General features: G+C 40.7%; 1 long non-coding RNA gene across 3 annotated transcripts in view; it reads left to right on the top strand.

Moving 5' to 3' along the window:
• Nucleotides 1-12693, top strand: part of LOC109279036 (uncharacterized) — a 32938-nt gene that overhangs the window by 13993 nt on the left and 6252 nt on the right. For 2 of the 3 annotated variants that reach the window (XR_008420566.1, XR_002085965.2), the window contains exons 3-4: nucleotides 8370-8474; nucleotides 11497-12344. This is a non-coding gene — a long non-coding RNA (uncharacterized LOC109279036). Of the gene's footprint in view, nucleotides 1-8369; nucleotides 8475-11496; nucleotides 12345-12693 lie in introns of those variants that run through there. The other variant, XR_008420567.1, reaches the window with a different exon arrangement.

Below are 12693 nucleotides of genomic sequence, written 5' to 3'. Positions count from 1 at the left end.
TATATAATATAATATAATATAATATGTATAATCCATAATTCTTTGGGCCTCCTTCCTTTTCCTTATTTTTTGACTTTGTCAGTAACACACTATAATAGAAAAGCTAAGAGAATGAACTCTGGATTTCAGCTACACCACAAACTCACCATTAGATCCTATGCAAATACCTTCCCCCAGTTGCCTGACTGATACCTAATTCAAAAGATTGTTAGGGTGTGCACCAGGGTGCCTGAAATTCTAAGTCTCCATAAACTCTTAAAATTAAATTTGATTTATATGTGTCACTAAGATTTAGCTCTAAATTTTTAGATACTTTGTTACATCTCCGTGCTTCTGTACATTCAACGTTTTCTGTTTGAAACATCCTGTTCCTCTTTCCATTTCTTTTTTTTTATTTTATTTTTAAATGTTTATTTATTTTTGACAGAGAGAGATACAGAGCATGAGAGGGGGAGAGGCAGAGAGAGAGGGAGATACAGAATCCGAAGCAGGCTCCAGGCTCGAGTGGTCAGCACAGAGCCCAACGTGGGGCTCGAACTCACAGACCGCGAGATCATGACCTGAGCTGAAGTCAGAAGCCCAACCGACTGAACTACCCAGGCGCCCATCCTCTTTCCATTTCTATGTACCTTTCTTCTTCCCCTTCCACCTCGTAAATCAACCCACTTTTGTAGATTTGGTTTTGGTACTACATTCTCCATGGAGTATTTCTTGGCTTCCCAAGTCTAGACTGGACACTCCTCCTCTGCAACCCTATGCAATTCAGTGCCTGCTGCATTCGCCCCAGCATCTCTGCTCCGTGCCATATTTACTTATTCACTTGTCTGTCCACTAGACTATCTTTCATCTCTATATCTTCAGGTAAACATAGTGCCTTTCTGTTCTTCAAACCTCTTATGCCTTTCTTGGCTCCCAGCTTTTGCACATCCTGTACCCTCTTTCTGGAACATTCTTACATCCTATTCTTTGGCGCTTTTTGAATCCCTCTGGTTTCAGAGATGCCTTGCCTGTCCTTATCATTTCTTGTTTGAAAATACACCCTCGTGGGGCGCCTGGGTGGCTCAGTCAGTTAAGCGTCCGACTTCAGCTCAGGTCATGATCTCATGGTCCGCGAGTTCGAGCCCCACGTCGGGCTCTGGGCTGATGGCTCAGAGCCTGGAGCCTGCTTCCGATTCTATGTCTCCCTCTCTCTCTGCCCCTCCCCCGTTCATCCTCTGTCTCTCTCTGTCTCAAAAATAAAATAAACGTTAAAAAAAAAAATACACCCTCGTTTTCCAATGTACAGAATATATGTCAGATTTTGTTTTCAAGCCATAGACTGCAGGCCCAGCGTAAGCCATTTATACCCATATTTCCAACGTGAATATCATCCCAGTCCTCCCTACCCACTTCTACCCTCGCCATACTCCAGTCACTGTGGTCTTCCCTCAGTAATACATTCAGGCATTCATTCACTCAGCAAGTATTCACTCAACGACCAAGGTACAGGGACTAGAACTCCAGAACGGGTGACCAAGATAATCATTGTGCCATCTCACACACTCCAAATACTTTCCAGATTCAGGGCCTTGGTACATGCTATACATTTCTGTTTTGTTTACCACTGTTCACTCACCATTTGGCAATGTACCTGGCACATAGTAGGTGCTCAGTAAACAGTTCTAGAATAGATGAGTAAATGAAAGGGTGAGTGAATGAATAAACATAACCATTTCTCATTTATTCATGTTTTAGGGGTTTTACGAATTTGCAGCAAAATTCTGAGCAAGCGGTTGGCAGTGGGATGCACAGGGAGGAGGCAGGGAAGAATTTCAGATGATGTGTCTGTATGTGTATGGGTGTTTGTGTGGGAATCTGAGTCTGAGAATGCCTACATGTGCATCACCAACCACATCCTAGTGCCAGGAAGAAAGGCTTTTTGCACCACTTCATGTTTTCTCTCATCCACCCTTTTGTCCCTTTCTCCTAACACACCATATTGACAGTAGGCCTTCCCCACTCTTGGTTTCCACCCTCACATTCAGGTTTTTTCATACCGTAATGGGGACCATGTGGTATCTCTGGGAGTCCCAGCTTAGAGAGGGGAATCTAGTAGTTACTAGTTTAGAGTAGAAGAGGAAAAGAGAATTATAAAAAGGAGTTCAAGGGAAGCTTGGATGTGACTGAAGGGGGTAGAAAGCATTTTTGCGTGCCCCCACTTAGATGCCCTAAACCAGAGGTCCCCAATCTTGACTATGGATTACAATAACCTGGGGGAGTTTTAAAAACTCTAAACGTCCAGACCTCCACCCCAAATCAATCATGCCAAGATTTCTAGATCTGGGATCCAGGCGACAGTATCTTTCAAAGCTCCCTAAGTGGTTCCAATTTGCAGCCAAGTTTGAAAACCACTGTACTGAAACAAAAACTTACTGCAGTAGGCCTCTGGTCACTATAGCAACTCCAGAAATACCCACGATTTCTGTTAATTAGTTGCCAACTAAGAAGTGCCTTCTCTGTGTTTATCTGCTTTAAGGTTAGCCCAATGCCTGCATTTTTATTGAAAGCTTATTAAGTGCTTAATATGATAATAGTTACCATATAAACTTCTATTTTGTTAATTTGGGGGTTTTTTTCTTAGCTCTTATTTAACTGTGAGGATTATGTGAACCTTAGATTTTCTAAGCACTAAATGGTTAGTAAACTTCATGGTTTCCCGCTTACCTACATTCTCCCTTCTTGATTTTTAATCGGTTAGTAGCCACAACCCTTTTGCTTGGGCTAAATGCTGGTTGTAGGAGTCTCTCCTATGGCTCAGGGCAGTCGGATTCCCCGGTCACGGTCAGAGATGAGCAAAGAAGTCAATGGGTGCCAATGATACGCAAAGACAGGTTTATAAAAACAGTTCTTCATTCATCTAAGATTCAGGAAATGATTTTCTCTTTTTGTCCAGACCTGAACAATGAAGCAGGTCATTGACTCAAAGTCATTAAAGGCATGTGGACATTCTAAAGAGGTTGCCACCCTTAACACGAGGCTGCTGCCATGGAAAGCCAAGTGCCTAATGGTAAAAATATTCTTCGCTGAATCAAACCATCCAAGTCCACACAACACATACTAGACTTTCCCTGGGATAGTTTGAGGCAGTTTGAGTAGGGCTTTCTGTTACGTGCAACCAAAAGAATCAATCCTAATTAACAGAGCGTTAATAGACAGCTTACAACAATGGAAACATAAAACTAAAAATGCCCCAGAGACTTTTAAATCCAAACTCATATTTTATTTTTTGGGTTTTTTTGTTTTGTTTTGTTTTGTTTTTTTTATTTTTGAGACAGAGAGAGACAGAGCATGAACGGGGGAGGGGCAGAGAGAGAGGGAGACACAGAATCGGAAGCAGGCTCCAGGCTCCGAGCCATCAGCCCAGAGCCCAACGCGGGGCTCGAACTCACGGACCGCGAGATTGTGACCTGAGCCGAAGTCGGCCGCTCAACCGACTGAGCCACCCAGGCGCCCCCAAACTCATATTTTAAAAATAAGAAGATTAAGACCCAAACCACTGATCTGACTTGTGCAAAGTGACACAAAGGACCTCACTTTATGTTTACCTAGATTTAGGTCTTAATCACAAGTGTCCTCATTGCCAATCCATTGTTCATTCTACTGACGTAGAAAGTTATCTTCATTGTGAGCACTCACTTTAATTTTCCAATGTTGCTAAATTAGCTGTGATGACCCTAATTTTTAAAATCCCATTAAATTTCCTTGGAAGGAACTCTCTCTAGAAATAGATATTCTCAGCACTCTCTTTAAAGACACCCTCAAAGCCTGTAGACACCATCTGATTTTTAAATGTAGACGTCATGAAAGAATATGTAAAACTGTAGAAAATATGTATCACGCAACCCACCCCCAACCAAAAAAAAAAAAAAAAATATTTAAAAGTTCTATCCAGTTAGGCTGCTTCAGTAAATTATGTTGCTGAATATATAAAATACTTGAATCTAAATTTAAAAATGTTCCCCCCCCTTGATTAACCAGATTGTCCCCTCCCCTATATATAGGAACACTGTGTGCCTGAGCCCACTTGCCATCTGTCACCACATTTTCCAAACTTCTCTTCCACCCCCTCCTCTTACACAATCTTATCACATAAAAATATTAGATTTCGGGGATTTGTATAATTTCATTAAATTTTCTGAGCCAAGTAAAAATAGAGGAGGTATTGGTGTACCAAACTGACTCAGTTTTTGAGTGCCCAACACGCATCTGTAGTAGCCAGTAATGCCTTTTAGGTAGAATTTATGTGGCCAGGAATAATAGGAATACGTTTTTTTTCCCCTAATTATGGCATCTCCTATTAGGAATTTGCAGATGTTCCCCCATGTTGCAGAGAGGAATTTGGAGAGCTTCCAGAGAATCCTGACTCATATACCATCCTATTGCTTTGTTTATTACCTTTTATAAAGTTTTGTGAGTTTTCTTAGATTAGAAAAATACTTGCAAGCCAATTGGGGATTATCCATGTTACTGCGTCCCCATCTGCTGTCCCCCCCCCCACAGTTTGAGGAATGATTTTTAACCATCCAAATACAGGGTGCCTCTACTCACCCAAGTACTTAATGACAGACACTTAAGATCTTCCTTGGTTGCTCTCTTTCCTGCTTCTCACATACGATCCAACAGAAACCCTAACCAGTGCTTTTGTTTCCAGACCACGCAGGAGGTCTTTGAGGAATAAGCATGGGGACTGGGTATATAGTATCAAGTGTACCACACAGTAAGGGACTGTTAGGGATGGTTCTCTGAACTTGGTTCTTCCCTGCTTCTCTACATCTGGAGGAGGAAAGAGGCTTGTAATGAGCATCCTGTTGTGTCTACCAAGCGCCACTCCTTCTCCCATCCCTAACCTTGGTTCTACTGAAAGGCTCATCAGTCACAGCGCCTCAACTATTCTCCGAACATAGGGGTAGTCATAGGACTCAGGCCTGACCAATCAGGAATTCCCATGCCCTGCCAACAGAGACTGTTCTAAGCCCGGGCGTATTACCCAAGAAGAACACTAGGGAGAAAGAGATTTATTTCCCATATGACAAAGACTGGTGGCTATTGGTGCCATTTCCATCGACAGTGAGGAAAAAATCTGCCTGTGGCAGCAGGGAATATAGTCATACCCAGATGAGAAAGAGACAAATGAATGAAAAATGGAAAAGGAGAATGAGGGAGGGGAGTAGGAATAGTCCAAATCAGGGGTCAGCCAACTAAGGTCTGTCTCTTGTTTTTGTAAATTAAGTTTTATTGCCAAACACATACACCCATTTTTTAATGTATTGTCTATATCTGCTTTTAGAGTACTATGTTAGAGTTTAATTGGTGCAGATGCCATACCTGACTGAGAATGCCTGAACAAGGACACATAAAGTATCTTTGTCCTTTTCAAAGACCTTACAATTCACTGAATTGCCAGAAATACAAATACATATTTATAGCACAATAAGATGATGGGGGGGACCCAAAATACAGAATTAGAAAGAACACATAAATCAAACAAAATAACAGTGGAATAATGATGATAATAATGTTACTGATGATGGCAGTTACCATTCATTGATTGCATATTACATTGCTACTTTATGTATATTGTCACTCATCCTCCAAACAACCTTGCAAAGTAAATGTATCAGTCAGGATAGGATAAGTTTTGCTGCAGTAACAAACAATCCCAATATCTCATGCCCCATTTCCAAAGCGTATCAGCAGAAGACCCTGCTTATTGCTGACAGCCAAACCCCAGATGGTAAAGGCTCCTTCTTCACACATTTCCATATTTGACTCATTGAACTAGGGGACCATAGCAAATGACACAATGACTCTACAAGCTTCCATTCGTGAATAAAACACATCACTTCTTCTCAGATTTTATTAACCAAAAGAAGACGTAGAGCTGTGACTAGCATTGGTGGAATGTAATACAACCATGAGCTCAGGAGGAGAAGATGTGGAAATATTTAAAGAATGGCGGGAGTGTTTACCCAGATAGGTGTTGTTAGTTCTCACCTTTCCAATGAAGAAACGCAGTAAGAGAAGTTAAGGGACTTCTTCAAAGTCAGAGCTAACAAGTAGTAGTGGTTGTATTGAACTGAGTCAGTTGGACTCTAAATTCCAAGCCCTTTTATGTCGTACCTTATCGTTATCTTCCCTCATCAGCTTCATCTGGAAAATAGTACAGTTTACCAATGAAAGGAATAATAGGTTGCATGACAGAGGACTGAGAAAGAGATATAGGCCTAATGAGCTTGGAAATAGTAAGCACTTTAACTTTTTGTTAAGGAAATTTACAATATTTAATCAATGTTTAAGCAAGATATGGAGGGTGATTTTTGACTAGAGAATTGGACTCAGTGTGGAATGACTAAGGAGGGGGAAGGTCAGTAGAGAATCAGGATGAGGTAATATAATTTGAAAAGAACAGTGATCAAGAGAGAAAGAGAGAGAGAGAAATAGGGAGAGAGTGAGTGAATGAGAGAGAAGGAGTAGTTGTAAGGGAGATTTTAGACTGAAACTATTCCTGTTCTTGAGTGCCTTAAGTATAATTCTTTCTTAAAAGGTTCGGGTTCAAATATTTATGAGACAGAGTTACTATTCCTTTTAGAGGCTTGTCAAGTGTAAAAGAGGAGGAAAAATCTGTTTGTGAAGGGAGTTTACAGTATACTTAAAGTTTATTTTAAAAATAAATAGGACTTGATAGATAGGGCAATAAACAACAGGCCCCACCAGTAACCTGCCAGGAGCACTAACAGGAAGCATCTGTAGGCTGCCAAGAGCCAGAAATAAGAATGAACAGTTCTTACTGTCAGAGAGTCAGAGGAACATTCACAAACAAAGAGATTATTTGGGGTGCATCCTTTCTAAGCCAAGTTACTCTGTCATGCACACACTCACAGTTTATGTGTAATACACCCACACAGGTAAAGTCACATCTGAGTCAGATGTTGCTGGCTCCCTTGGCTATGAATTCCAGGTTTTGTTTCCGATTGAAATTGTTATGTGGCACACAAAAATATGTAGAGACCTTTAGAAAAATGGAATATTGTAGGGATATTAAACTTTGTGTGACCTCAATCATTAGGAAGTACATGTGCTCTGAAAGGGGTCTATGTGTTTCCCTCTAATATTTCTTTCTTTCATTATTTATATTTATTAAATGTATACAGTTGTGACTTATTTATGTGTGCCTACAATGCTGGGTAGGATTGCAGGGCCTGGGGATACAGGTGCGAAGAAGAGAAATGGTCTTTATCTTCGTGGAATCTCCTATTTTAATGAAGGAGAAAAATGAGAAAACAAATACATGAGGTGATTTAAGACTGGGGTAAATGAAATAAAGCTATGAAAACAATGATACACTAGAAAACCTGAGGGTTGAAGAATGGGACTGACTTTAGACAGTGGTCAGGTAGTCCATTGTGGTGGGGACCTTTGAGCTAGGACCAGAAAGGTAAGAAGCAAACCATGCACTGACACGGTTTGATATATGTTTAGGCCTGTTTAAATTAATAAAGACTTCCTTTCTGGAGACAAAAAAAAATAATAGATCTGGGTTATAAAGCTCATTGAATGAGGACTCAAGAGATCTGGATTTCTTCGCTGCTGCTTATAATAGCTGCGTGCCCCTAAGCTAGCCATGTAAACTTTATGAGTCTGGATTTCTTCATCTGTGAAATGTGTGAGTTGGGTCGGAGAATCTGTAAGGTCTCTCTAGGCGTTAAAAGTTTATACTATTTCCTCTTCTGTTCTTATTGTATGTGCATGCATATAAGCACATGTACATGCAAGCACACACACACACACACACACACACACACACACACCGGATGCGTGTATGAAGTTTTATCTATCTATCTATTTATTTATTTATTTATGGCAGAAAGAGTGTGAGTGGAGGAGTGGCAGAGGGAGGGAGAGAGAGAGAGAGGGAGAGAGAGAGAATCTCGAGTAGGCTCCATGCTCAGTGCACAGCTGGATGCAGGTTCCATCCAATAACCCTGGGATCATGACTTGAGCCAAAATCAAGAGTTAGACGCTCAACTGACTGAACCACCCAGGCACACCAAGTCTCTTGTTTTTTGATTGCTGTAAGGAACAGACCCAGAGCAAAATAAAAATGCATACTTAATATGTTTTTGATGTAAGTGAAAAATACCTTGCCTTTTCAAACAACTCTACCTTTGCTGAAATACAATTAGTCTATTCCATAAGCGTCCCTAGGAACAAAAGTGACTACTTTATGTTAGAAGATATACCCACACCCTTCTCCCAAACTACCTATTACTGGCCACAGCCTCTGATATTACAACAGTATGTGACTCTTTTTCTGTATTCTCCCCCTCCAGAGTACCCCAATCCATCCACATCTGATTGGATCAGGAAAATAAAACACCTAACTCAAATAAGCCTCAACCATAATTTGGCCACGGATCTGGAAATGAAGAGAAAAGGTGAGTCAGGCCAACATATTGGCTTCCAAGAAATTTGGATTTGGGACTGTGAAACATGATAGGTTGGTGGCAAGGCCAAAAATTAAGGACACATAAAAGACTGCCAAAGCATAATGATGACAAATTTGAATGAAGTCTATTAATTTTCTGTTCTGACTACTGAGTCTCCCAGAGCTGTTTAGATCCAGACTCACTTTCCAGTTTCATTTTCCATGAGGCCCTGACATTACAGTATTTCCTATCCCTGAGATCTATGAAATTTCCATGTTCTGTCCACAGCCCCCATTTCTACTTGAGTTAGTTTAACTGGATTTCTTTCAGCCACGTCGCAGTCACAAAGTGTGACTCATTCAATAGATAAGCTGAACTCCGTGGAAATGTTCATGGTGACCAGATTTAGAAACGGGAGCAATTTTTGTTTTAAATGGGGGGAAGACTTTGCTTTCAGGAAATAGAGGTCAGAGGGCCATGAGTTGCTTGCACACAGAGTTTTGAAAGGCACCTGTAGCCAAAAAAATGGATGCCACAAAACGCACCATTTGGAGGTGCTCCAAAATTGCTCTGGAAAGCCTAAAAGAGAAGCCTAGAATGAGAACATGTGACCCACAGTTTTGCTAATGAGAAGCACTCAACTTTGTGGGAAATCAACAGCCCCCGGAGCTCTCAAGCACTTCGCTTCCCCTCCTCCCATCTTTCTCCCAGCACAATGCATGATATATAGTGAAAAATAATAATTCTTATTAGTGGAGGCATGAAATTCTCTCCTTCAGGAACCACACCGGAACGCATTTTTCCCTAGTCATTCTTTAAAGAACACTCTGTTTTCCACCCCTGCTTAACTCTTCAGAATTTATTCTTAATTCTGTGGCTTATGCTCCTCAACTTAGGGACCACGGGGAGACAAATCAAGCTTGTTGTTTTGAAGAAGAGGGTGGTATGGAGTGATCGTCCAATAGTCACTTCGAACTGCCATCTGTGACAAGTCTGTAAAACATTTCGTTTGCATAATATATGGGAACGCTATTAAAATACAGCACACTGTTAGAAGAAGGGGGAATATTCTAAGTCAAATTATGTCTCCTCATAAAACAGTCCCCCTGCTATTGGCAGTAAAGCAGAGTTCTTCAGTATTGCTTTAAATTAAAAAAAAAAAATCGGCTGCGCAAGGAATTACCAAATAGACACTGAACCTAGTTTAATCCAATTCTGTAGACATGTTGTGAAGTTATAATGAACACAAGGCTGAGCAAAGGTCATTTAGCAGAAATATGCCTGTTTAGATTGAACATCTTCTCTGCTCTGGGGTAAGCAAGGACAGAACAGCAATCAGTTTACAAAAGCAGGCACTGTGGGCCATCCATAATGTAGACCTATATATTTGACCTAAAAAGGCCACTGCTCACGTTTCCAGAAAGGAAAAATGTATATCAAATGCTTTACCTGCAAGAAAAGATCTCTATGTTTAGTCAGAAGTGGGCCAGCAAACTATCGGGACAGCATGCTGGAGAATCTAGTGAAGAAGTATGGAGGGTCCTTGGGCTTTTCATTCATTCCCTGTCTCCGTCTCTAGAATACTGACCTAATTGCTCTAAAAAAGGATACTTTGCTTGTCTAGGTACTGAATTTTCAAAGCAATGCTATTATTCTTAGGCTCAAACCAGATTGTGGCTACCAATGTGGTTTTTCTAAAAGCTGCCAGGTTAACAAAGCAAAGACCATGGTGGTTATTTAGTGACTGGTCAGGTCACCTCCACAGCCTATCCAAATTTCAATGATCACTTAGAGGAAATTAGAAGGGAAAACAGGACAGGAGAGAATGGCAGAGGGTGGGTTATCTTCAGTGTTTTAATTAGCCCAATCTAATAAAGTAACGTGAATTATCATTGAACAGCTTAAACATCATTGTTGAAGAATTCCTATTGAAATGTAAGCCCTGGAAATAACCTTCGGAGGCATTTTTAATTGTCTGGTTCCAACTCTGTATAGGGTGTTCAACTCAAGGCTGGAAAAACGTAGAAGTGGTTTTGCCTTACAAACAGTGTGAATGACAGTCACTCCTATGTCATATTCCTTTTAAGACAGATGGTGAGAGCACAGTTTACTGTTCAGTTTCAATTCACTGCTGCCTTTTATAAGCAACATGGTTAAGCAAGCTGCTAAAGAGAAAGGCTCCAAAGCCATTCTGCTTAATTTTAACAATACCAGGATGAATCCTCGTGCTTTGATATTATGGTTCACTTCCCTGTAGTGTTTTATGAAATTTGCCTTAAATTTGTCATCCCAAACTCATATGACGGATTGAATTCAGATGGTCTCCTAAAAATGAAATCTAGGAGAAGTTTATAATTTTCTGTGTCATTCCTGACACCACTGTCCATCTTTTGTTTTGTACGGGTGTTTCTCATTTTCAGGTCTCTGCCTCAATGTGCTTTTATGGCCCCATTTTATTTCCACATGCCACCAAAGAGAAGCAGAGATGCTCCAAACTTAAATAATTCCACACCTGGATTTGTGTTTTCCTTTATACTGAGTGCTTAAGGTGGACCAGTCATTGTACTAAATGCTTAAAGTCTTTATCTGTATTAATCTCACACAACTGTGAGATCCATTTGATAGATGAGAAAACAGAGACTCAGGTTAGGTAGCTTTTCCAAAGTTAATGGCTCATACACAGCAGAGCAGAAATGCAAACGTAGGTGTAAGGTTACAGCCTCACGTGTTAACATACTTCACTAATCAGCTCCTGCACTTAAATGCATTGCTCAAAGGGAATGCTTCAGCAATGAGTTTAATAATAAGGCCTGAAAAGAGCAGTGTTATCTTTGAAATTCCAATCCAGGCTTCCATTTTGGTGAATTCCCACCGGGCCACTAAACACCTGTATTATTTTGTGCCTAGACCAGGTGGAGGGAAACTGATTTTCTTTGGGGCGGAGACAAAGAGAGTTCATGCAAGCTTTGCCCCATAAAAAAGGCTAACGTGTATAACTATACTCTCCCTTATGTTTGATCCCATACCACAGGGCAGTTTCCAGAAGTTCCGAGATCCAGTCTTATAGCCATGCTTGGAGCCCAGAGATTGGCGCTTAGATATTCAAGTATTTGTTGAAGGAATGAATGAGTGAATGAATGAACAGAGGCTTCGTGACTTCAAGAGACCTCAGTGTAGGAGACTTTCACTCTATGTCTTGCTTTCACCAATTATACTACAGATACCTGTCCATTGCCTGGTTTGTGATTGCCAGTTTATTTATTAACCTAACAAAATCTCCACCCCAAAGCTTCCCTTGGATATTTCCCCCTTATTGAAAAATCTGTGTCCACCCACAAGCTTACCATTAGTTTCAGAATGAATTTCCTCTCATGATAGTTTGATACTATTTTCTCCATACCTAGCCTCCAAGGGATAAAGGGGTGGGGGGAACCAGAGATTGCTTTTTTGTGCTTTAAATTAAAGATAAATCATCAGACTTCTTAAAAATTAAATTTAATAGTCTATGATTTTCATTCATACAAAAAAATATTTTTTGAGTTCCTACTGTGTGCCAGGTATAAGAGCTGTGGATACTCTGAGGATGCAAACCAACCAGACAAGAATCCTTGACCTTGTAGAACTTAAATTCCAAAGGAGGGAGCCAGTAGTGAGCCAAACAGACAACTAAAACACAGGGTGTATTAGGAGGTGATAAACAGCAAGAAAAGAAACAAAGAACAGCAGTGGGATAGGCAGTGATGAGGGCAGGGTGCAATTTTTAATGGATAGGGTGCTTATGGGTTCCATTACAGCCCATCACAAAGGTACACTGAAGTCCTAACCTCCAGTATTTCAGAATGTGACATGATTTAGAAATAGTCTTTGCAGATGTCATTAGTTAAGATGAGGTCATGCTAGTGTGCACTTTGTAATGGAAGCCCTAGGAAACTAACATAGTGGAGGGGCTGGGAGAATCCCTCAACTGTGAGGATGACATCTAAGAAAAGACTTGAAGTTGGTGATCAAGCCACATGTGTGGCTATCTGGGGGAAAGGGAACAAAAACTTCAAAGGCAAAGCAGTAGGAGCAGACTTAGTATATTCATGTGGCTACGAGGAGGCCACAGTGGCTGGGGTAGGGTGAGGAGAGGGGGTATAGTCAATGAAATCCAAGGGTAATGAGATCTAAATACCATAGAGTCTTGTAGCACAGTAGTGCTCAAACTTTAGCTGGGTATCATAATTAC

The sequence above is a fragment of the Panthera pardus genome, unplaced genomic scaffold (assembly GCF_024362965.1).
Source record: "Panthera pardus isolate Hobbes unplaced genomic scaffold, ASM2436296v1 HiC_scaffold_8, whole genome shotgun sequence".
Lineage (NCBI taxonomy): Eukaryota > Metazoa > Chordata > Mammalia > Carnivora > Felidae > Panthera > Panthera pardus.
This window is presented reverse-complemented; position numbering and strand designations above follow the sequence as displayed.